A 26,990-nucleotide genomic window follows, 5' to 3' on the forward strand; every position below is an offset into this window, starting at 1 on the left:
TTTCTAACCCATCATCATGAAGAATTTATGTTCATAAAGCCTTCTGTTTTCTTCTATCCTCAGATGATGAGCCCAACTGAGGATTGCTTATTCTTTTCCCATCCCACTTCCTATCCTCTAAGATGGAGGAAGTGAGATAATCCAAATAATAACTGAGTCTGAGAATTAAGCCAAAGGAGGACAAATACAGGGCAAATTTTGCTTTATATCACATCTTACTTTCAGAAACCACTCTAGGTCTAGCCCAGTACAATTGATTACCCAGGCCTCTCAAGCCTCCCCACAAAATAGACCTAGAACCAATCTATCTCAAAATGGGTTAGACCTCTAGTGACTAGTAAAACTCACAACACAGTCCATGCAGAGGTCAACTCCCTAAAGGAGTCTGAGGAATGATGAAGAATATGGAGATAGAATATGGAGTTAGATAATTCCTTTATCTCAGTCTTCTCTAGAAAACAGTCTAGAGAATTCCAGTGTATGTCTCCAAGGACATGAATTCTCTTTGGTTAAGAAGGATGAAGAAGTTAGCAATGTTTAACAAAAGGAGAGGCAGTGGGCGATCGTGTCCCACCAGATCTTTCTGGGAATTTGGTGGGAAACATGGCTCTCTGCTTCATCTTCATTCCCCAACAAATGAATTAATTCTTGGTGCTACCTCTCTAGTTAAACACCCTTTCTCCTCTTTAGAATCCAGACTCTCTGCCTCTGTTTCTAACTCCAAACCATCACCTACTTGTATATTCAGTACTAATTCCCCAGTTCTCTTTTCTTACTGTTTCTTCTTGCCATGTCCATCAATTTCTGCTTCTTCCTCAGGTGCATCACCGTTAGTCATTTCCTGATTTAAAATGCCCTTTCCCTCTCTGTCCACACCTCTCCTCATTCATGTTAATTTCACTTCTCCCACATTCTGCAGTTGGCATTCCCTAATCCTATCCCATCTACTCCCTATACTCTGTAAAACTCAATTTCAGTTTTGGCCATACCCCCATCTGTTTTCATCTAGGGTCCATCTATTCCAAACATTGTTGTCCAGACACTATTGTTCCTGATCTCCTGCAGATTCAGCCCACTACCCCCTCTGTCTCTGTCCCCTTTAGACATCATCCTTAGGACTGTCTGCGTTTCTCAGGCCTTCAGGCCTCTCTACCCCTGCCCTCAATTATTATACTCTGTCACTTAGCTCTAGAATCTTCTTGATATTGTTATTCCTTCATCATCAAACCCTATTTTTCCTTCCTCTAGAATTCATTCTACATACTTCTTTACTTCCCCCTAATCCTTTTAGTCCAGATCTCTCCTCCTTAAATATTCAGTCTATAGTGCCTGTTCTTCTGAGTCTTCTTCCACCCACTCCATAGGGTACCAGATTCCTGAGCATTGTCCAGAATGACTTGCTGGTCCTTCCCGTCTATGTGATGTTCACCTCCAGATATCCTGGGATCTTCCTGACTCTATAGCACACATGTGTTTGTTTTACTGCTTTGCCTGGGACTCTATGTAATACTGGATTTAAAACTGGGAGGTCCTGTATAGGGCCCTCGTAATCCCCACGGCATTGAGTTACTATAGGGATAGATGGGCTGACAACTAGATTTCTTTATCTTCCCAGTCACCATAGAGCCTCTGGTCATTAAAGGGGCAGATACTCTAGACCCAAGGCCAAAGAATTAGAAGATGGATCCTTAAGGATTCTGTGGTCATAGGCCAAGAGATTCAAGAAAACTGGTTTTGCCTAATATTAAGAAAAAACAGGGCTTTCTTCATCTTTTGCCTACCTCAGCTCCACTTCTCATTCAGCCTGGAAGGAGACTTGAGGCGAACATAATAAAGTAGATTCTGCAATGGCCAGAGAAGACAGGGGTTCATACTTTACAAAGCATCAGTTTAAACAAAACATATGACGATGAAAAGTTCAATCCCAGGGACTAAACCTGTCCTTACACACCCTGTTTCCCCGAAAATAAGACCTAGCCAGACAATTAACTTTAATGAGTCTTTTGGAGCAAAAATTAATATAAGATTATTATATTATATTATATTATATTATATTATATTATACCCAGTCTTATAGTAAAATAAGACTGGGTCTTACATTAATTTTTGCTCCAAAAGACGCATTAGAGCTGACTGTCCAGCTAGGTCTTCTTTTCAGGGAAACACAGTAGGAACTTCTGACAAATTATAGCAAAGTCTATACACAGTTTATGCTACACAACAGTCAGTCATTGTCTACACAGTACGGGCCCTTCTAAAGCATGTCCTAAAGAACATTCAGTCCCCACCCTGAGGATAGTGTCAGGGTCAAGGGGAAGCATTTTACCTTGAGTAAACCAGTTAGTCTCCTTCAGGCTTAGGGTCTCCTTTAAAAAGTGGTGGCTGAATTTCCAAGGCCCTTCCTCATGCTACCTATCTACAATTCTAAAAAACAGTATTAACAGTAGTCATAATGATGATAAAAGTATTTTGAATTCTTTATCTTATTTTATCATCAGAACTATCCTAGATTATAGAAAAAATGATTATCATTATTCTCCTTTTACAAAAGAAAAACCTTGATCAAAGACATTAACATAGCTTGCACAAAGTCACTCAGCTAAGAAGTGGTGGGGCTCAGGAAAGCTACAGGCACAATGTCCTGACCTCTGCCACCAATCCAAGCAGGCATCCACAGAAGATATCGGCTGAGAGGCATGGGCTTACCCATTATAATTTTTCCCAGGAAGTGAGATTTTGAGAACTTTCCTTACAAGTCTCTTCCCTGTCTTTGCAGAACATAAAAAATTGATGACCAGATAGATAAAATGATTTGTTCAAGATCAGTCAGCTCATCATTCACAAAGCTGGTCCTCAACTGCAGGTTTTCTGACTCCTACTTCAGGGCTCTCTTTATTCCACCATAAGGTCACTCACTGAATCGCTAGTGAATCCCCAATAGTCATTATGTACAATGTGAAGAAGGGAAGGGAGAAAAAGAGCAAAATGCTTAGTATTCAGTCTTAGCTGATAAAAAATCAAAAAGATAGAATAAACTCTTCCTGGAATAACTGAATGCTCAAAATGGAAAAAAATTATAAAATAATTCAGTCTCATTTTTAATCTTATGCATCAGTTGAAGTTTTACAACATATTCTAATTACTTGTATAAGTTAAAAAAACTAGTTTGAAGATTAAATTAATAATGCTAAGTGGGTGAATGTTTGCACTCTATTTTCTATATTTCTCTAGTCTATATTTTTTGTCAACCCTCTCCATCTGTAATTACGCAATGGTGACCCGCTATCTTCTATTTATGAAATTTAAACCTCCGATGTAATTTAATTCAACAGTGCTTTGGCTTATGACTTTTTGAAAGTTTTTTCTTTTTTTTCCCCTTTCTTTGCTTCCTTCTCCTCCCCCCAAAACTTGATAACTCTGTTTACTGTGCATTTACTATGCGTACCAGTTTTAATGGTTCTGTTTACTTCAGACCAGTGTGTATACCTGGCACTGGTCATTTGGAAGGGGTGTTTTGCATCTCTGTGGGGTTCACTCCTGACCCTGGGGCAGAATAGCTTCTAGGAACCACTTTTTCCTGGCTAACTTTTGCCTGGCTAACTTCCTTTGTTCTGCCCCTTCCTGCGTGTCTATAAAACCTTTTGATGGAATTGAGAGAAGAAGCCAGTCTTTGTGACAGGGAGTCCACTGTCTTCCCTTGACTCTAGCACTCTGGAATAGAACCTACCTTTCTTTCCACCAACCTTGCCTGTTGAATTTTGGCTTTTGCATGGTGAGCAGCTAGACCTTTTGCACAGTAACATTTGCATAAGAAACTGCAAGAAATAAGGAGTTGCTAAAGTCCCAGGCAAGAAGTGACAAAGAATGTGGTGGAAAAGACCAGACCATAGAGACCTTCATATGTCAAGTTGAAGACCTTCAATTTTAATCCTGCAGGAGGTGAAGAGGCAGCAAAGGGTTTCAAGTAAGGAAGAACTATGATTTGATTTGCATTTTAGTTCACTCTGATAGCTGTGTGGTGAATAATTTCAAGATGGCTCAGTGAGGAGGCTTTTGGTAAAGGTCAAGGTAAGTGATAATGGAGATCTGGACCCCATTAATAGAACTGGCTACACAATAATAAATTGAAAGAAGATTGATTTGATAAAAATAGTTTAGGGAGAAATAATTAGTCATCCAATCACTTAAGCTAGAAACATGGAGCATGTCAAGCGTCCTTCCCTCACTTTGTTACGGATACCAAAAACGGAAAGAACCCAAGTGGCACTCAGAGAGTTAGGAAGGTCAGCTTTATTATGCCTGTGGGCTCAGCGGGATCTTTCCCAAAATGCTGAGCCCCTAGGAAGGTTTTGAGCAGGTTTTTATGGGTTGTGGACTTCCTTGAGTCGGGGAAAGGGTAGGTGTCGTCTGGTGATTTGCTCGGGGTGTGTCTTGCAGGGGGTTATGCGGAAGTGGGCTGGGGCTTAGGCTGGGGAATTCTCTCTTTGCTTGGGCCACCATTTTAGGTCAGTTCCCCCGTCATGTCCCCCCTGTTGATGATCGTAAGTGGTAACAACTTAGAGATCATCATATTGGCTAAGAGGATAATAACCCCGTGGGGCAAGGATCCAGGATGTAGCCCGATGGGTGACAGAGGTCTCTATGAAATGTATAACAGTGTTAACTATGCATGGCCTGATGGTAGCAAGGAGGAGGATCATGAGGAGTGGACCGGCTAGGGGTAGGAACCAAGAGCACCAGCAAAGGCTAGAAATAGGAGGAGTTCAATGATGGCGAAGATGGACGCTGGGCAGACGACGGCAAGGCTTATCCAGGCTGTTTCTTGAGGGTCAGACAGAGTGGATGGGCCAGGTAAGGCTGGGCGATCCAGGTGTTGTCCTCCAGTTGGACTCTTTTAACCCGAGTGTGAAGGATCCACGGAATGATGCCTTTAAGAGCAGTGGGAGTAACAAGTATGACAGTGTGAGGACCTGTCCACTGAGGTGGGAGGGGCTCGTGCTTCCAATCTTTGACCCAGACTTGAGCTCCCAGGGTAAAGGGGTGTACCAGAACCCCAAGGGAAATGGGGGTCCTTTCCATAATGTAAGCACGTACATCTGTGCAGACCTTGCCTGGCGCAGCTATCTGGTTTTGGAGACTGGAGAACCCCCGCCGGCAAATGTCACCAGCGAGGTTGGTTAGCTGGGGAGGGGGCATCCGGAACATAATTTCGAAGGAAGAGAATCCAGATTTGCCAGGTGTACAGCGCGCCTGAAGGACAGCTAGTGGTAGGAGGTCCACCCACCCTAGGAAGGTCTCCTGGTGGAGTTTAGCTAATGTCTCCTTGAGGGTACAGTTCACGCATTCAACTTTCCCTGAGCTTTGTAGTCAGTATGCTGTATAGAGTCTCCAGTTGATGCCCATGGCTTTGGTTACCGTCTGGAGGACTTCTGCTATGAAAGCTGGCCCGTTGTCACTGTAGATAGAAAGTGGAATCCCGTATAGCAGGGGATAATCTCCCTGAGGAGGACCTTGGCTACTTCGTGGCTCTTCTCAGTCTGAGTGGGGAAGGCTTTGACCCACCCAGAGTAGGTACAGACCAGGACCAGCAAGTACTTAGTACCCCAGCAGTTTGTCATGTCAGTGAATTTGACTTCAAGGTCCTCAAAAGGTGTGCTACCGCTTCTCTGAATCCTGGGGATGGGATTAGGGCTGGACTTTGGATTGTTCTTTGCACAAGTGAGGCAGCGTTCTCCAGTTGACTTTCAAAGAGCTGACAGCTGGCTAATGTAGAAGTTTTTGGCTAGGAGGCCCTCGAGAGCAGTTTTTCCTAAGTGTGTTAACTTGTGATATTCAGCAGTTACTTGAGGACTTAGCAGGGCTGGGATGAAGAGTCTTCCATCGGGCAGCTGCCACCATACTTGTGGCAATCTGGTGGCCCCTTCTGACTTTGCTCATCTGAATTCTTCTTTTGTGTACTGCGGGAGGGACATGGTGGTAATGTTAGTGACCAAGACTAGTTCACTAGGGCTTCCCATCGCTGCTGATTTAGCCGTGGTGTCGGTGAGCCAGTTTCTGACTGCTGAGGGCTTGTTGCCTCTCTGGTGGCCCCAACAATGGCTAAATGCAACCGTTAGGGAAGCCAAATGGCTTGTAGGCACTTAAGGATTTCTTGTTTATTTTTGATAGTTTTTCCCTCTGCAGTCAGAAGGCCTCTTTCTTTGTACATAGCCCCATGGATATGGACGGTTGCAAAGGCATACCGAGAGTCGGTGTAGATGTTGATTTTTCGGCCCTCAGATAGAGTAAGGGCTCTTATTAGTGCCCATAGTTATGCCTGTTGGGCCGACCACCCCGATGGAAGTGTCCCTGCCTCAAGTACATCATCAGTGGTAGTTACTGCATACCCTGCATGATGTTTTCCGTCCCACAGGAAGCTGCTGCCGTCAGTATACAGAGTATACTGGTCTGGGTTATAGGATGTGGGCTGTCCCAGAGGTCGGGTTTGATGGCGTAGACCTTTTTGATAACCTCTATACAGTCATGTTCTGGATCCCTTTCCTCGGTTGGCAGGAAAGTGGCTGAGTTCAGGGTGCACACAGTTTCTAATGAGATCTGAGGGTTTTCCAGGAGTAGCCCTTGATACTGAGTCAGGCGTGCATTTGACAGCCATCGGGGTCCTTGACTGTTCATTAAGATGGTGACCGAGTGGGGTACTTTAACTGTAAGTCTCTGGCCTAAGGTGAGCTTATCTGCCTCTTTGATGAGAACCACAGTGACTGCTAGGGCCCACAGGCATGGTGGCCAACCCGTTGCTACTGGGTCTAGTTTCTTTGAGAGGTAGGCAAAGGGACGGAGCCATGGTCCAACTGTTTGGGCCAGCAGTCCTAAGGCTATTTTGTCTCTTTCATGAATGAATAAGTGTAATGGCCTCTCAGCATCAGGTAACCCGAGGGCTGGGGCCTGTCCAAGTGAGGTCTTGAGCTGCTGGAAGGCGTGTTCTTGATCTTCTGTCCATAGTATGGGGGCCTTTTCTTGACCAGTTATAGCCTCATATAAGGGCTGGGCTATTGCTAAAAAGCCAGGAATCCAGATCTGGCAGAAGCCAGCGGCCCTGAGGAACTCACGGAGCACTTTCCGGTTGGTGGCCTGAGGGAGGGAAGTGATGACTTTCTTCCACTCAGTGCTGAGGGCCTGCTGTCCTTTGGAGATGACAAAGCCCAAGTATTGTACTTGTTTTCTGCAGAGCTGAGCTTTCTTCCCGGAGACTCTATACCCTGTCTTGGCCAAATGGGACAGGAGTGCCCACATCGTGGTTTGGCACTCGGTTTCGGTGGCACAGGCTAAGAGCAGATTATCCACATATTGCAATAGGGTGCAGCAGTATTCTTCTCGAGGGAAGGTGACTAAATCTGAGGCTAGCGCTTCCCAAAAGAGGGTTGGGGAGTTTTTTGAAGCTCTGTGGGAGCAAGTCCATGTCAGCTGGAGCTGCTGGCAGGTATCAGGTTCAGTCCATTCAAAGGCGAACAGTGATTGGCTCTGGGGCACAAACCGAATGCAGAAGAATGCATCTTTCAGGTCCAGGCAGGTGAACCATCCGGACTCCGGGCGCAGCTGACTAAGGAGAGTATACGGATTTGGGACTACGGGGTGTAGGGAGACTGTGGCTTGGTTTACCGCTCTTAAACCTTGTTCTGGCCGGTATTCTCCATTAGTCTTCCTTACCGGCAGGAGGGGTGTATTTCATGGTGACTGGCATTCTATGAGTATCCCTGCTTCTCTGAGATGGGCGAGGTGTTTTTGAATCCCTTCCTGAGCTTCCCTGGAAATGGGGTATTGGCGTAGCTGTTGGGGTTGAGCTCCAGGTCTCAGTTCCTCCAAAACTGGGGCTTTATGTTTTGCTAGCCCAGATGGGTTATCTTTAGCCCAAACCTCTGGGAAATAGGCCCTGTAGGCTTCTGGGTTCTGTTCTACACTTCCGGTCCCGTAGAGCCTCCATTCTTCTTCCCTCAGGGTGGTGATAGACAGAATAAGTCCCTCTGAAGGGGGCTGCAATGACATGGTGGCTTGGCCTGATGGTTCGAAGGAGATTTGTGCCCCTAACTTGGTAAGAAAGTTGCATCCCAAGATTGGGCAGTCTGGTAAGTAGAGGACTCGTGCGACATGGTGTGTCCTCCTAATTTACAAGTCCGCGCCTGGCAGAACATTTGGCTCTTAGCTTGATCCCCAGTGGCTTCCATTATAGTGACTCTGCGGTCCCCAAGTGGTGCCACCAGCATGGTGACTACTGAGTGTTCTGCTCCGGTATCTACCATAAAAGTCACTGTTTGGCCCTCTACATCTAAGTCAACCGTGGGCTCGTGGGGGCCTAGTTCGAAGGAGCCCGGTCTTCGTCAGTCCCACTTGATTCCTGCTAATCCTATTTAGTCGGGCTCCAGGCTGGTTGGGTGGGGACCACAGGGAGGCCGAGGCTGGAAGTGGAGTGTCTGGAAGCGGCGGGGCTGCACCAGCCTTTGGCCGTGGTGTGTAGGGAGGTGCTGGCGGCTCTTCGTGGGGTCTCCCTGGTAAATGGTCTTAGTCTTGTCTTTCTGGGCATGGCCTCATGGGTTCCATGCAATGAGGATCCTGGACTGTCCCTTACTATTGGAGCAGAACCATACACAAGGAGGAAGGGTTCGAGTTTTTTCCAACCACGAGTCAATGTAAGGGAACTGGTCTGGATGTCCTGGGGTCCCGGTGACAACTATGTAGACTCGGCAAATCGTGGGGAGGTCGAGTGCCTCTGGAGGCCATCCCACATCAAAACTTGGCCATTCCAGTTCACATAAAGTGCAGAGACATCCAGGGGTCATTTTGACCCCATAGTCGCCTCTGAAACCCTTCCTGAAATTCTTTAACATGCTGTCTTGAACTGCGGGCTTCCCGTGACTCCCTCCCATGATGTTCGGTGTCACGTAGACAAGGGAAGGGTCTCAATCAGGCGCCCGCCTGATGGTGTCCCTCGCGGGAACTTTGTGTAAGTCTTGGCTAAGGTGTGCCCATATAAGCCCCAGACTTGGTCGCACTCCGAGAGTGTGAATCACCGTTAAGTTGTACGATGCTACCACGGAACGCAGATTGGGGCTCACTCGGGCTGCATAGCCAACAGGCCGTGGATCCACACAGAATCCTGCTTGGGACCAAGCACACACACATTCATTCAGGGAGGAAAGACACCCCCAGAACGGCCCTAACTAGAGTCCAAAGTGGGACTCAGTGGGAGGTGATCAGCTCTCCTTCTGCCCTTAGGCAGGTCTAACTGGGTCCGGGCCCCGGGGTCTTACCGTGTCCAATGTCCTGGTTGACTGTCCGTCCTTTCTCTCTACTGGGGGTTCAACAGGGAGTCACGGGCCAGAGCCAGCAGGAGGTCGCCGGTCCTGGGCCTGCCGAAATCAGCAGGGTGCACCTAGCCCCTACTCGGCTCTCTCGCCACTCTACGGCCCACTCTCACCCAAACCGGTGGTTCAAGGGGCCAGCACGGTTGGGTTTCCCGGTCAGAGAACCAAGAATGTTACAGATATCAGGACCAGAAAGAACCCAGGAGGCACTCAGAGTTAGGAAGTTCAGCTTTATTATGCCGGTGGGCTCAGTGGGATCTTTCCCAAAATACTAAGCCCCTAGTAAGGTTTTGAGCAGGTTTTTATGGGTTGGGGACTTTGAGTTGGGGAAGGGGTAGGTGTCATCTGGTGATTGGCTTGGGGTGTGGCTTGGAGGGGGTTTTGCGGACGTGGGCTGGGGCTTAGGCTGGAGACTTCTCTCTTTGCTTGGGCCACCATTTTAGGTCAGTTCCCCCATCAACTTTTATCCTCCAAATTTAATTAACTACAGAATTCTATCAATTCTACCTCTTTACTAGCTCTCAAATCTATCCCTCACTTTCTATCCCCATTGCTTTGGATGTAGTTCAGAAAGTTTACCCTTTGTAACCAGAGCTATTTGAACATTATAATAACTCCTCACTTGTCTACCTGCAACCACCTCTGCTCTACTCCTACTCATCTTCCACACCACCAGCAGAACAATTGTGATTTTTCACAATGTTTTTCCATTGACCAGAGACAAAATCCCTCAATGTTTCTCCATTGCCCAAAGAAGAGCCTAAAGGCCATGTACGATCTGATTCCTTTCCCTCTTTTCAACTTATTCACTATCATCTCCCACCCTCACCCTTGGCTTTATGTTGTGCAATGCCAAAGTACGTACAGTTCCCTAAAATAGAAAAATCAAAAACAAAAAAACAACTGTTCCAGTTCCATGCTAACATGCATTGGTATGAGATTATTTCCTCTTTCTGGAATGCCCTTGTCCTATCTCCTACCAGATGATGAGTAACATGAGTTCCTCCTACCCTTGTCAGCCTGAGTGATTAGAACAGGTCTTTCTCCCCCAAGCCCAGAGATTGTTCCATAATGCCATAATTATTTATTTTTACAATGGAAAATATTAAAATGAGACCTGAGACCTTGAGACTTTTTCTGCAACTCTACCTCTAAGTGGTATTTGAAGCTTTCAACTTTCTCCAGAACTCCAGTCTACTGTATCTTTCCTATAAGATGGGCTCCCATAAGCTTAAACTCAACATAGTTTAAATAAAACTAATCTTCCTCCATACCAAAATGCTACACTCCACAAAAAAGTTCTCCTGACCCCACTATTTCTTTCCATGGCTCAACATTTTCTAAGTCAATCACTCAAACTCCCAAACTTTGAGCCTCTTTCTTCTCCCTCTCTCTGCTTCCCATAACCAACACCAACTTTCTATAATCATCTTTTAACAGATCTCCTTAGATAAGCTTTTAAAAAAATGCTTCAGTCACTCGACACATAAGCACATGATCACTGTAAAAATATTAAACATAGTCAACACTTGACCTTGGGCAAGATACTTAACCTGTCAGTATTTTATTCTCTTTATATGGAAAATGAAGATAATAATAGTAAATACCCCCCAGGGTTGTATGATAAGTCTTAAATAAATTAATCAACTTTAAGTGCTTTGAATAATGCCTGGCACACAGTAGGCACTTGATAATATCCTGTTATTCAGATACATATTAAACTTGGGAAATTATTATTCTTATTCTTGGATAATAATAATTATTATTATTATTATTGGGAAATTATTATTTATTTGTAAATAAAAAATTCCTAGTCTTTAACTTAAAGTAAGTTTCCCGCCAAACACTTGCCAACACTGGATATTACAGAATATAGCGCAAGGTACTAAATTCATAAAATGCAAAATATTCAATAAATACACATCAAAAGACAAACAATTAAAGAGAAAATTACACAAAGGATATGAGTAGGAATTCTCAGAAAAATACAATTGTCCAGTAGATATCTGAAAAAATGATCAACTGAATTTGAATTTTGAGAAATACAAGTTAAAGCAGCTAAGAGACCCTAGATTGTTGAAAATTAAAATAATGGGTAATATCCAGTGTTGGCAAGTGTAATGTAAACAATTACAGCCCCCCCCCCCTTATGCCTTAAATCTCACTCCCACCCCAAGAATAATAATTTCCCAAGTTTAATATGTATCTAAATAACAGGATATTATCAAGTGCCTACTGTGTGCCAGGCATTATTCAAAGCACTTAAAATAGATTAATTTATTTAAGCCTTATCATACAACCCTGGGGGGTATTTACTATTATTATCTTCATTTTCCATATAAAGAGAATAAAATACTGACAGGTTAAGTATCTTGCCCAAGGTCACACAGCCAGTAAGTAGATATTCATTTACTTAAACACGCACTTACCTATATATGAAGGTGAATCATATCCTTGTTTCCGGTAGTGAGAATGGAAAACAACCTAAATATTCATTAGTAATGAATTAGTTAAATAAATTATGGTATATTCAAACTTTGTAATAACACATAACAGTTAAAAAGAATGAGGTAAATTTATATGTACCAAGATGTATTGTTAAGTAAAAACACAAAGAAAATACACATACTATTTATTATTATTCCTTTTGTGTAAAATAGGAAAAAAAGCCTAAAACAATATATTTGCATGTTGCCCTTCGGTAAGACCAAAACAGGTGTATTTTTTTCTTACTAACTTAAAGAGATCTAATTTTGAAGACAAAAAGAGGGGATTTTTATAGTTTAATAGTCTATGGCAACATACTGCTCTTTCAGCATTCATAGGACAGAGAACTTGGTGTTGAACAGGACAAGATATTTGAAACTTAGAGACCTTACTGGTATCCAAACTCTCAACATGAAGAATATGTCTCCTATAGAATCTCTGACAGATAAACTATGTAATAGAAAAAAATAGGGAAAGGTGAGAAGAACTGAGATAATACTACCTGAGAATAGAAGGCTGAAATTACAAAGAGATACCACCTCACACCTGTTAGAATGGCTATTGTCCACAAGACAAGAAATAACAAGTATTGGTGAGGATGTGAAGAAAAGGGAACTCTTGCACACTGTTGATGGGAATATAAATTGGAAAACAGTATGTAGATGCCTCAAAAAAATTAAGAATAGAGCTACCATATAATCCAGCAATTCCACTTCTGGCTTACCCAAAAAAGTTGAAAATATTTATTTGTAAAGACAAGTGTACTCCTATGTTCACTACAGCATTATTCACAGTGGCCAAGACATGGAAACAACCTAAGTGTCTTTTGATGGACAATTGGATAAAGAAGATGTGATACATGTATACAATAGAATACTACTCAGCCATAAGAAGGATGAAATACTACTATTTGTGACAATATGGATGGATCTTTAGAGTATTATGCTAACTGAAATAAGTCAGATGGAAAAAGATAAATACCATATGATTTCAGAGGTGGCTGGATGGCTGGTTGATTAGAGTGCAAGCTCTTAACAACAGGGTTGCACGTTTGATTCCTACATGGGCCAATAAGCTACGCCTTCCACAACTAGATTGAAGACAACAGCAGAAGGAGTGGCCAGATGGCTCAGTTGGTTAGAGCGTGAGCTCTCAACAACAGGTTGCAGGTTCAATTCCTGCATGGGATGGTGGGCTGCACCCCCTGCAACTAAAGATTGAAACCGGCGACTGGACCTGGAGCTGAGTTGTGCCTTCCACAACTAGATTGAAGGACGACTTGACTTGAAGCTGATGGGCCCTGGAGAAACACACTGTTCCCCAACATTTCCCAATAAAATAAAAATAAAATAAAATGACATTAAAAAACACATGATTTCACTTATATGGGAGATATAGAACAAAATGTAACAAATCAACAAACAAATTTATAGCTACAGACAACTGAAGGGTGGTCATCAGACCGTAGGGTGGTTATCAGAGGGGACATGGTTTGGGAGACAATGAAGGAGGCCAAATATATGGTGATGAAAGGAAATTAAGATTTTGGGTGGTGAGTATACAATAAAGTATACAGATATATTACTATTACAAAGTTATACACCTGAAATTTATATAATGTTATTAACAAATGTTACCCCCAATAAATTTTAAATTTAATTAAAAATGAGAAACAACCGTACAGTAAAAAAATTGATTAATTAATTAATCTAAAAAATGTTTTATGTACATGTTCATAACTCAGATGAGCTGAGAGCTAGTATGTCCAAGAAGCTGGGAAGAGGCTGCATTACAGCAAAGCGACCACACCGAGGGAGCAGAGGATCAGAAATGGCAAGGGGTCAGGATGACCACATGAGGGTAGCAGAGAGCAGGCTAAACAGTGGAGCTCTGGGTAAAGAGTGAACAAGTAATTGGAACTGAAAATCTAAATTCAAGCAGTACTTTACATTTAGACAACAGGCAGAGCAAGATTCTATGGTACAAGCAGGTAGATCAGAGAAACAGCTCTCACACTACTGCTCCAAAGTGAAGGGGGTACTAACGTGCATTGAATTCTCAACTAGGAGTTTTGCATAAATGTCCTCACAACAAGCATACGAGATAGTAAGATCTTCACAAGCCTACAAGATAGTAATAATGTCTAATGTTTAACGAAAAAACAGACCTCAAATAAAGTGGAATAGTTGGCATTCAAGCCCAGGTGAGTAAAATTTCAAAATCCATGCTTTCTCACTGCCCTGTACTGTCTCCTTAATGAATCAGGAATGATTCCTTGCAGGTGGACCCAGAACCAGTTTATCTTTCTTTCTTAAAGCAGGACACACAGTCATTCCTGGACCTTCACAGTCCACACCATTCACTACCTTCATATGAATATAGTGAGAATACCCCCAAAGTATTTCTGGTTTAAGCACAAGAATAGCAGCTGCAATGGTCAGCCTGACAGGCATGTGCATGTGGGGACACTAGTCCACAAGGAAGCCCTGGGATTGGAAGCACAGGTGGCAAATCTCATTAGGTGTCACCTGGCTAAGGAATATTACTCTAGTGGTAGCAAGTTCTGGAATTTCAGGGCTTAAAAAGATCTTAGGACCAAAATGGACCACAATGACCATGAATTAACCAAAGAAGGCAGTTTAAAAATCAAGAAAACAGGAAAACATACAAGAGGACCTAGAATAGCATCTCGTGTTCAACTCATAACCATCAGCCATGGCCTTATTCACCTACCAGAATCTATTCTGAACCCAGCTATGTAAGAGAAAAGGATCAAAGAAGAGGTTCCAAAATGATAAAAGAACTGGCAGAAGGTTAAGAATTAGGACACTTCACCTGTTATATGGGAGGTTGAAGGGCAATTTAATAACAGTCTTAAAGCCGCTAGAGGGACATATGTATGAGGAGTGATCAAACAATATGATGAATGTTTAAATTTAAAAAATTATTACAGTAATTAAACACATTGCCATTAATCCCCCATAAAATACTACCCCTCACTTCAAATACATTTATCTCATTTTTTCTTGCCACTTTCTGAAGCAGTTCTGTAAGTCTTCTTTTGTAAGAGTCTTTAGTTGCACTTTAGTGGCTGCCTCAATGTCCTGAATAATTTTGACTTTGGGAAAGAGCCAGAAGTCGCACAGTGCTAGATCTGGTGAATGAGGTGGATGAGGACACACCGTAATGTTTTTATTTGACAGAAATTGCCGTATACCAGAAGCGATGTGTGACACAGAGCACTGTCATGATGGAGGATGATTTATAGCACACTTTAAAACTCACCTTCTCTCAACTGTAGCTCATACCCGACAGACTGCATCGAACAAATTGAAACTTGTCACACACTGTTACTAAGGTTCAATACACTGCTTCTCGCATTGAAGATCCCTGTCTTTCCGTTGGATGGCATTCGGCAGCTGCATTCACCATATTTGTTGATCAAAATGGCTCCATGTCACACATCGTTTCTGGTATACAGAAATTTCTGTCAAATAGAAACATTATTTTGTGTCCTTATCCACCTTATTCACTGGATCTGACAGCATGCGACTTCTGGCTCTTCCCCAAAGTCAAAATGTTCATGAAAGGTAAACATTTTGAATAGATTCAAGACATCAAGGCAGCCACGACAGAGCAACTAAAGACACTCATGAAAGAGGACTTCCAGAACTGCTTCATAAAGTGGCAAGAATGATGGGATAAATGTGTTTGAAGTGAGGGGGAGTATTTTGAGGAGGATTAATGGCAATGTGTCTTTTACTATAACTTGTTTTTAATTTAAACATTCACTGTAATTTTTTATCATGCCTTGTAGAGGCAAGTAAAGAGAAAGAAATGTCTTCTTTCACCAACCAGAGGGAAAAGCCTTAAATGGCAGCGGAAGGTTTACTTTGGGCCTAAGAAAAAAGTTCTTTTCTTTTATTTTTTATTCCCCCACCCCCACCCCACCCCGATCTTCTGCCTCCCTCCCCCTGCACTCCCCTTCTCTGGTTCAAGCCATTGTTTCTCAGTCTAGTTGTGTAGGACACAGCTTCCTGGCCTATGCTGGTATTATGAGCCTTGCGCCCCCCAACCCCACTGAGGCAGTCGGTCACCAGTCATAAGTTGGCTGTTCACAGCAGCTTAAGGCAGCTCTTGCTGGCTACCAGCCGCTCACGATGGCTGCTGGCCACTCATGCTGGCTAGGCCACTCACACTGGCTACCGGCCACTCCTGGAAAGCAGCACGCGGTAGCACACAGCAGCCCACGTCAGCCCACGCCGACCTCAGGCTGCACACGGCAGCCCAGCTCCAGGGAGAGCCGTTGTTCACAATCTTAGCTGTAGAGGGAACAGCTCACTGGTCCACGTGGGAATCAAACTGGCAACCTCGGCGTTAGGAGCATGACGCTCCAACCACCTGAGCCACTGGGCTGGCCCCATTAAAAAGTTCCCAATTGTAAAATCAACTTGTAAGATCAAAGAATGTGGATACTCTTCTCCAAATATGATGAGTGATAGTATTCTCTTTTATGCATTCATTCAAACATTTAATAAGCACCTATTATGTGCCAGGAGTTGTTATGTGCAATATCCTTTTTTTTTTTTAATTAATTTTATTGGGGTGACAATTGTTAGTAAATTTACATAGATTTCAGGTGTACAATTCTGTATTACATCGTCTATAAATCCCATTGTGTGTTCACCACCCAGAGTCAGTTCTCCTTCCATCACCATATATTTGATCCCCTTTACCCTCATCACCCACCCCCCACCCCCTTACCCTCTGGTAACCACTAAATTATTGTCTGTGTCTATGAGTTTTTGTTTCTCATTTGTCTTGTTCTTTTTGGTTTATATACCACATATCAGTGAAATCATAGGGTTCTCTGCTTTTTCTGTCTGACTTGTTTCACTTAGCATTATTCTCTCGAGATCCATCCATGTTGTCACAAATGCTCCTATATCATCTTTCCTTAACGCCGAATAGTATTCCATTGTGTATATGTACCACAACTTCTTTATCCATTCATCTATCGAAGGACATTTTGGTTGTTTCCATGTCTTGGCCACCGTAAACAAAGCGGCAATGAACATTGGCGTACACGTGTCTCTATAGAGAAATGCTTTTATATTTTTGGGGTAGATACCCAGGAGAGCGATTGCTGGGTCATATGGTAATTCTATTCGTAATTTCTTGAGGAACCTCCACACTGCCTTCCATAGCGGCTGCACCAGTCTGCATTCCCACCAACAGTGTATGAGAGTTCCTTTTTCTCCACAGCCTCTCCAACACTTGTTACTATTTGTTTTGTTGATGAAAGCCATTCTGACTGGGGTGAGGTGATATCTCATTGTGGTTTTCATTTGCATTTCTCTGATGATTAGCGATGTTGAGCATTTTTTCATATGTCTATTTGCCATTTGTATATCCTCTTTGGAGAAATGTCTCTTCGGGTCCTCTGTCCATTTTTCAATTGGGTTGTTTGTTTTTTTGTTGTTGAGTTTCATGAGTTCCTTGTATATTTTGGATATTAGCCCCTTATCAGAGGAACTGTTTGCGAAAATCTTCTCCCATTCAGTTGGTTGCCTCATTATTTTGTCAATAGTTTCTTTTGCTGTGCAGAAGCTTTTCAGTTTCATATAATCCCATTTGTTTATTTTAGTTTTTACTTCCATTGCCTTTGGAGTCAAATTCATAAAATGCTCTTTGAACCCAAGGTCCATAAGTTTAGTACCTATGTTTTCTTCAATGCAGTTTATTGTGTCAGGTCTTATGCTTAAGTCTTTGATCCATTTTGAATTAATTTTGGTACATGGTGACAGATAGCAGTCCAGTTTCATTCTTTTGCACGTAGCTATCCAATTCTGCCAGCACCATTTATTGAAGAGGCTGTCTTTTCTCCATTGTATGTTTTTAGCTTCTTTGTCAAAAATTATCTGTCCATATTTATGTGGTTTTATTTCTGGGTTCTCAATTCTATTCCATTGGTCTATGTGTCTGTTTTTCCTCCAATACCAAGCTGTTTTGATTATTGTAGCCCTGTAGTACAAGGAAAAATCAGGGAGTGTGATACCTCCAGTATTGTTCTTTTTTTTTAATATTGCTTTGGCTATTCGGGGTCTTTTGTGGTTCCAAACAAATCTGATGATTTTTTGTTCTATTTCTTTAAAAAATGCCATTGGGATTTTAATGGGGATTGCATTAAATCTGTATATGGCTTTGGGTAATATGGCCATTTTAACTATGTTGATTCTTCCAATCCATGAGCACGGAATGTCTTTCCATTTCTTTGTGTCTTCTTCAATTTCTTTCAAAAATGTCTTATAGTTTTCAGCATATAAATCCTTCACATCCTTGGTTAAGTTTATTCCTAGGTATTTTATTCTTTTTGCTGCAATTGCAAAAGGAATTGTTTTTTCTATCTCTTTTTCTGAGATTTCATTGTTGGTATATAGGAAAGCAATGGACTTTTGTACGTTGATTTTGTAGCCAGCAACTTTACTATATTCATTGATTGTTTCTAATAGCTTTTTGGTGGAGTCTTTAGGGTTTTCTATATATAGCATCATGTCATCTGCAAAGAGTGACAATTTAACTTCTTCATTCCCAATTTGGATGCCTTTTATTTCTTTCTCTTGCCTGATAGCTCTGGCGAGGACTTCCAACACTATGTTGAAAAGCAGAGGTGATAGGGGACAACCTTGTCGTGTTCCTGAACGTAGAGCAAAGGGCTTCAGCTTTTCACCATTAATTACGAGATTAGCTGAGGGCTTGTCGTATATGGCCTTTATTATGTTGAGGTATTTTCCTTCTATACCAATTTTAGTAAGTGTTTTAATCATAAATGGATGTTGTATCTTATCAAATGCTTTTTCTGCATCAATTGATAGAATCATATGATTTTTGTACTTTATTTTGTTTATGTGATGTATCACATTGATGGATTTGCGAATGTTGAACCATCCTTGTGCCCCGGAGATGAACCCCACTTGGTCGTGATGAATAATCTTTTTAATGCATTGTTGTATTCGATTTGCTAGAATTTTGTTTAGGATTTTAGCATCTGTATTCATCAGAGATATAGGTCTGTAGTTTTCTTTTTTTGTGTTGTCCTTACCAGGTTTTGGTATCAGGGTAATGTTGGCCTCATAAAATGAGTTAGGGAGTACTGACTCTTCTTCAATTTTTTGGAAGAGTTTGAGCAGGATTGGTATTAGATCCTCTTTGAAGGTTTGGTAGAATTCACTGGTGAAGCCATCTGATCCAGGACTTTTGATTTTGGGAAGGTTTTTGATGACTGATTCAATTTCGTTACTGGTGATCGGCCTGTTAAGATTTTCCAGATCTTCACGATTCAGCCTTGGAAGGCTACATGTTTCTAAACTTGTCCATTTCTTCTAAGTTATTAAATTTGGTGGCATATAGTCCTTCATAGTATTCTTGGATAATCCTTTGTATTTCTGTGGTGTCCGTGATAACTTCCCCTTTTTCATTTCTGATTTTGTTAATTAGTGTCTTCTCTCTTTTTATCTTAGTGAGTCTAGCCAAGGGTTTGTCGATTTTGTTAATCTTTTCAAAGAACCAGCTTTTTGTCACATTAATTTTTTCTATTGTCTTTTTGTTCTCTATTTCATTTAGTTCTGCTCTGATTTTTGTTATTTCCTTTCTTCTGCTGACCTTGGGTTTTGCTTGTTCTTCTTTTTCTAGTTTTTTAAGGTGTAACATGAGGTTATTTATTTGGGATTTTTCTTGTTTCTTGAGATACGCCTGATATAAATTTCCCTCTTAAAACTGCCTTCGCTGCATCCCAAAAATTTTGGTAGGATGTATTTTCATTGTCATTTGTTTCTATGTATCTTTTGAGCTCTCCTCTAATTTCTTCTTTGACCCAGTCGTTCTTTAAAAGTATGTTGTTTAATCTCCATGTATTTGTGTTTTTTCCTGCTTTCTTTTTGCAGTTGATATCCAATTTCAAAGCTTTGTGAACAGAGAATATGCTTGGTATGATTTCAATCTTCTTAAATTTGCTGAGGCTGATTTTGTGTCCCAATATATGGTCTATCCTTGAGAATGTTCCATGTACACTAGAAAAGAACGTATAGTCTGATGTTTTAGGATGAAGTGCTCTATATATGTCAATTATGTCCAATTCATCTAATGTGTCATTTAGGGCTGCGATTTCGTTATTTATCTTCTGTTTGGATGATCTATCCATAGCTGTCAATGATGTATTTAAGTCCCCTAGTATAATTGTGTTTTGGTCAATTTCTCCCTTTAGTTCTGTTAGTAGTTGCTTGGTATATTTCGGTGCTCCCTGATTGGGGGCATAAATATTGATGACTGTTATGTCTTCTTGTTGTATAGTCCCCTTTACCATTATGAAATGTCCATCTTTGTCTCTTGTTATCTTTTTCACCCTGAAGTCTGTTTCATCGGAAATCATTATGGCTACACCTGATTTTCTCTGGGTACCATTTGCTTGGAGTGTCAATTTCCACCCTTTCACTTTGAGTCTATGCTTGTCCTTGTAGCTGAGATGTGTCTCTTGTAGGCAGCATATGGTTGGGTTTAGTTTTTTGATCCAATCTGCTACTCTGTGTCTCTTTATTGGTGAGTTCAGTCCAGTTACATTTAGGGTGATTATTGATATGTGAGGATTTCCTGTCATTCTGTCTTTAGTTTTCTGGTAAGGCTGTGTCTCCATTGTTTCTTTGCCTTTTTGTTGTTGTCTGTTATTTCTGTGTGGTGGTATTCTATGATGTTTCCCTCTGTTTCTTCTTTTATTACAGTATATATTTCAGATTTGGATGTTTTTTGAGTGGTTACCCTTGAGTTTATGTAAAAGAAAGTTTGATATTTAGAGTATTCCAGTTTCTTCAGTACGCTTACTTTCTCTATTCCCATATTCCAGTTCAGGCCTTTACGCTCCCCATTTTTATGTTTCGGTTGCCACAAGTTGTCCCTGTTGATGGTGGTCTAATAGCCTCCTTTAGTATTTCTTGTAGTGCAGGTCGTGTATTAGAAAATTCCCTCAGCTTCTGGATGTTTGGAAAGGTCTTTATTCCTCCTTCATATCTAAAGGAGATCTTTGCTGGATATATTATTCTTGGCTCATGATTTCTCTCTTTCAATAGTTTGAATATTTGGTTCCATTCCCTCCTAGCTTGTAGAGTTTCTGCTGAAAAATCTGATGATAATCTAATGGGCTTTCCTTTGTAAGTTACCGTCTTCTTTTCCCTGGCTCCCTTGAGGATTCTTTCTTTGTCATGGATTTTAGACAGCTTCAATACAATGTGCCTTGGTGAAGGCCTGTTGGGATTGAGGTAATTAGGTGTTCTATTTGCTTCTTGGATTCGAGGATCCAGTTCTGTCCACAAGTTTGGGAAGTTCTCATCGACGATTTGTTTGAATATATTCTCTGTTCCCTTCCCTCCTTCTTCTCCTTCTGGTATGCCCATTATTCTTATATTGCTCTTTCTGATGGAGTCAGAAAGTTCTTGTAGAGTTCTTTCATTTCTTTTAAGTCTCAAGTCTCTTTCTTCTTCCATCTGTGTAAATTCCAGGTTCCTATCTTCGATGTCACTGATTCTTTCCTCCATCTGGTCAACTCTACTACCTAAGCTGGATATTTTATTGTTAATTTCTTCTGTTGAGTTCTTAATCTCCAGAAATTCTATTTGGTTCTTTTTCAAGATTTCAATCTCTTTTGTAAAATGCTCATGGTGTTCTTTGATTGTATTTCTGAGTTCATTAAACTGCCTTTCTGTGTTTTCTTGCATCTCGTTCAATTTTTTCAGAATTGCGATCTTGAATTCTCTGTCATTTAAATCACAAAGGTCCATATCTCTAAGTTCCTTTTCTGGAGACTTTTCACTTTCTTTCTGAGCTATCTTGTTGCCTTGGTTATTCATGGCAATCACTGATTTACTATTTCTCTTCCTAGACATCTACAGGAGTGTCTTCTGCAACAGGTTGATAGGTATGCGAAGAGCTTTTGGAGTTCCAAAGCTCTTTCTGCACCAGATTCAGAGCCCGTATGTTTCAGCAGTTCTGTTTACTCCTGCAGGGATCCGCCCAGATAGGTGGGGCTAGGGGCGGGGTGAGTTGTGAGAGGTGGCCCAGAGCAATGGCGGCGACCACCACCACAGCCAGTCCTGCTTCCACAGCTCCCTCCCCTTTGCCGGAACTAGTTGAGCTGCAAATCTGTGTCTGCGGTCCACAGTTCTCAGAGCAGCAAATATTCTGTCCTTTGATCCGACACTGCTACTTTATCGCTTCTAGCACCGGGCAGGTGGGGGCGGGGCGAGCTCTGGGAGGTTAGGGAGGGGGCGGCTAGTCTCCGTGCCTAAGGCTTCCGTTCTCAGCTCAGCAGTGAGGGCTTAAACCACGGATTTCAGCCCTCTTCCCTCAGTCTTTGCTCCGAGGTCTGCCGTGAGCGAGCGTTGTGTTCAGCGGTTTTGTATGCTGCCCCCTCAGCCCTGTGGGCCGTAAGCGGAGCCCTAGCAGTCCGAGTCCTTCCCTCTCCCGCAGCTGCGGAAGATCGGGAGCAGCGGGCTCCGAGCACTGAGGTAGTTCTGTGTCCTGTGCCCGCGCGGCTCCGTCTCCGCACTTCTCCTCTCCCTCCTCCCCGGCTCGCGCGATTCACCCACCTGGAGGTGAATTCAGTAGTGGGCCTCTTCGTCTTGCCTGTCTGCTGTGCAAGGAGTCCTTTGTGGAGTTATTGTTGTCCGATTCGTTGTAAATTCCAGGGGAGCGTTACAGAGGCTCACCTCACGCCGCCATTTTTTTTGATATGTGCAATATCCTTTGATTTCCACCAATACAGCTTTGAACAAAATTGAGGTTTCTTTTCTTATGGAGCTATGTCTACTGTGAGAAGGGGTACAGACAACAAATAAACAAACAAGATAAATTATAAAGAAAGTAGCAGAAAATTGGTAAGTGACTGAAAGGGAATGAAAAAGCTCTTTGAGGAGGTGACATTTAAACTGAGATGTGTAAGCAAGAGCACCTTTGCACAGAGCAGAGAGGGAAAGTTCCAGTTTAGACTATCCAGCCAGTGCAAAGGTTTAGTGTGAGCATGAGCTTGGTGTTGAGAAATACAAAAGGAGAGAGAGTGTGGCCAAGAGGTTACATGAGGTCAGAGAGAAAGGCACAGGTCAGATTGCATAGCATTTTATAAACAAGATTAGCAATCACTGGAGAGAACAGTCAAGAAAATTATTTGTTGAAAGTCTCAGTAATACTTTGGTTTTAAAACTTAACACAACTGTGTTCTAATGAACTATTCACACATATGGTTCTCTCAGGAGTCAGTGAGCTCTTTGTGAGGTGTGCTGCTTGTCAAGATTGTCAGGGCCTGGGGATCACCTGGGAGCATTTGTTAACAGAAAGGTTGGGATCTTTGTCATTAAAATTCGGAATCAGAATCTCCTGGGTACCTGTATTATTTTTAGCAGGTGCCCCATGTAACTGTTATGATCAGGCATAGATGGATACACTGGTTTGTGGGAATGACCAGGGACTTTGGTGACACACCTGAATTAAGATCTCAGCTCCACCAGTTAATGTGTGATTTGTAGGAAGTTACCACACTTTTTGAGCTTCATTTTCCTCATCTGTAAAATGGGAATATTCCTACCTACAAATCACAGGGCTGTGCTTGAAGACTAAATGAAAGAACATATGTAAAATGCCAGATAGACAGTAGGCACTCCATGAATGTTGAATGACTACATGATGAATATAAGAAGACTACACATGAATGAAAAGCTATATATACACAGTGATTCTTTACAATGCTTGTTGTATTGAGTCTGCAATGTTTCTTACCACCAGCAGAGACCCCAGGATCTCAAAGAGTGGAGGTAAGATCCTGGACCAGAAACCAACCTCTACCCTCTGTCTCCTCTTTAGCCTTTCTTCTGTTTCCTCCTGTTCAACTGGCCTGCCTTTTCTCCTCTCCACCTCTACCCTCCCCTCAAACATAACATAACTCACAAAGCTTTGCTCCCACTCCAATATGCCCTGGAGATTACCCCCAGCTTGTTGCCAGAAAGATGGTCTGAGTAACAGGTACCACTGAGTGCAGGCTGTTCCTTTTAGGCACTGCCTAAGGCGACCATCCATCCCAGTTTGTAAGGGACTTTCCCAATGCTAGCACTGAAAGTCCTGGAAAGTGCCTCACTCAGTCTCTGGCAAGCCAGGACAGCTGGTCATCAACACTAACCCTTTACTCCATACAACTTCATGTTGCTGTGCACCACTGTCGTGCTGGGCGTCCGGCAGGGTCTCTGGTCCCGCTCCTCACATAAGAACGCAGGACACGGTGAGGCCAAAAAGGAACACCCATGGAGCCATAAATAGGGGAATCATATTATTATATTCCCACCGGCGGCATCCTCCTCTCTGCAATCCGCTTTTGCTAGCCCCCAATCTTTTCTGCTAGCGTAGCCACAGCCATTGGCTTACAGCCAATGGCTTACGGGTTACAGCTGACGGCCAACTAGCCACAGCTGCTGGCTATCTGACCACAGTTGATGGCCCTTTACTACCCGAGCCAGCACCTTTCTATTGTGAGGCCGAGAGCCTGGAAACTGTTTTTTGGGGCTTTGTCCCCACAACCACTGTCTGTATCTGCATGCTCCATGACACTGGCCACACTACGGTGTTTCCCTGAAAATAAAACCTAACTGGAAAATAAGCCCTAGCATGATTTTTCAGGAGGACATCCCCTGAACATAAGCCCTAATACATCTTTTGGAGCAAAAATTAATATAAGACCAGTCTTATTTTCGGGGAAACACAGCATGTATTGTTGTCTGGATCCTACAACAGTGTTGTAGGTGTTATCTCCACCTACAGGATCACCACCATAGGATCAGACAAGACCACACTCAGTGGGTCCTATGCAATGTCATGCTACTAGATTTGTGGTTCCCAGAAAGATCAGGCTTCTGACTCAAATGATATGTATCCTCTAGCCCATCTATCCACCATTGCCAGAGTTATTGCTCTAAAATGAAAATCTGGGAGTGGACGGGTTGGCTCAATTTGTTAGAGAGCGAGCTCTGGGCAACGGGCTGCCAGTTCGATTCCCACATGGGCCAGCTAGCTGCACTCTCTTCAACTAGAATAAAGTCAATGAGCTGTCACTCAGCTCCTGGGTGGCGAGATGGCTCAGTTGGTTGGAGCACGGGCTCTCAACCACAAGGTTGCCAAAAAACGCCCCCTGCAACTAACAAAAGCAACTAGACCTGGAGCTGACCTGCACCCTCCACAACTAAGATTGAAAGGACAACAACTTGACTTGGAAAAGTTCCGGAAGTACACATTGTTTCCCAATAAAGTCCTGTTCCCCTTCCCCAATAAAATCTTAAAAAAAAAAAAAAATGAAAGAAAATCTGGCACTGACAATTCCCTGCTTAAAACCCTTCAATGACTCTTTGTCTGCAGAATAAAGAACAATCTCAAGCATAAATTCCCTTCACAATCTAGCCACACTCACTATACTGTTTCCTGCTTTTGCATATGCTGTTCCCTCTTTTGTAATGACTTTCATCCTTTTTACACCTGGCCAACATCTAGTCATTCCTTAAAGTCTTCTACAAATTTAATTTTGGCCTCTTCTTTGATTCTGTGGTGACTTATATATAATTGTACTGCAGCATTTATCACATGGTGTAGTAATTACGTGTTTGCTTACCTTCCCTACTGGTCTAGGAGTTCCTTGAAGGTAAGTTTCATGACTTACTGATCTTTGTACTTTCAAGAGCCCAGTATCAGACACTGACATTTTGTTGTGGCATTTTTTAACAATCACTCCTGTTCTATGATTCTAAAAAGCAAACTATTACTATCAAATTGATCTTGATTATCAAGTATTTTGTATCCCTAAATATTACCCTATCCCTGACCCTTGCATTATTGCTAACAAATAAAATAAGGCTCAAAAATGGGATGGGAGCTGGGGATGGCATAAGAGCATCCAATGATCATTTTACTTTGTAATTACAAAATAAAACCTGGGAGTTTATAGATTTTTTTTAATACAGAGCAATAAAACAGCAGGGACAAAACACCTAATTTCAACTAGCATTGTGTGTTGCATATAAAAACTCAATAAACTATAAATGAATAAATGATCAGGAGTTCTATTCTAGGCATATAATTTTTTTTTAATTTATTGGGGTGACAATTGTTAATGAAATTACATGGCATATAATTTTTTGTGTTCTTATACGTTCACCAAGTATGACTATAAAGTGACAAACCTCTTGTTTTGTTCGTATTAACAAACAAACAGGAATGACATTGCTCAGAAATTTTTAGAATTCCTCTTTGGGAACTGCCTTAAGAACCAACATATTAGTCAACCTATAAGCCATTTCTTATTACTTTACAGTCAAATCTGCTTTTTGTATTACCCAGTATGATCCTTCACTTATCCATAAGGCTTGGATCCAAAGACATTTGGCTATTTTCAAAATGAAAAGCCAAACTCAAAGAATGAAAATTTTCTATAACTGATGATATGCAAAAGGATGTGGCAGGCTCTAACGTCAATTCCAAGAATTACAAAATATACTGTGAATAAGTGGGTGAAAATAAGTGTACATGTATATTAGAACCATTCATCTTATTTTGGACACATTGCATCTATAAGAACACATACATACCTTCAGCGAGTATGCCAATGAAATGTGGTTATATACAAATGTGCTTCTGAAAAACAATGGTTTATTAAGCCTATGTGTTTAGAAATAGATTATTTCAGGTTAATTTAGTAGAATTAACTGAGAATATACTATTTTTTCCATTTCTATGCTAAACAGGAATAGCAAGATTCATGAAATATCATTCCTGCCCTCAAAAGGCTCACAGTTAGAGAAGAAAAACATGTAGACAAACCACTGCAACACAGTGAAAAAAGTGGAAGTATATATTCAATGTAGTGGTAGCACCTAGCAAGGAGTGATGAGCTCTGGGTAGAAGGCTTCACAGAGGTGGTGACACCTCATCAAAGTCTGGGTGGATAAACACAAGCACAAGTCTCATCAGGCTTAATGAGATGGGCAATCCAAGTACAGAAAACAGTATGTGCAAAGACACTGAGGCATGAAACAACAGTGTGTTTGGGAAATTACAAGCCATTTGATGTTG

This window comes from Rhinolophus hipposideros (genome assembly GCF_964194185.1).
Source record: "Rhinolophus hipposideros genome assembly, chromosome: 19".
NCBI classification, from domain to species: domain Eukaryota; kingdom Metazoa; phylum Chordata; class Mammalia; order Chiroptera; family Rhinolophidae; genus Rhinolophus; species Rhinolophus hipposideros.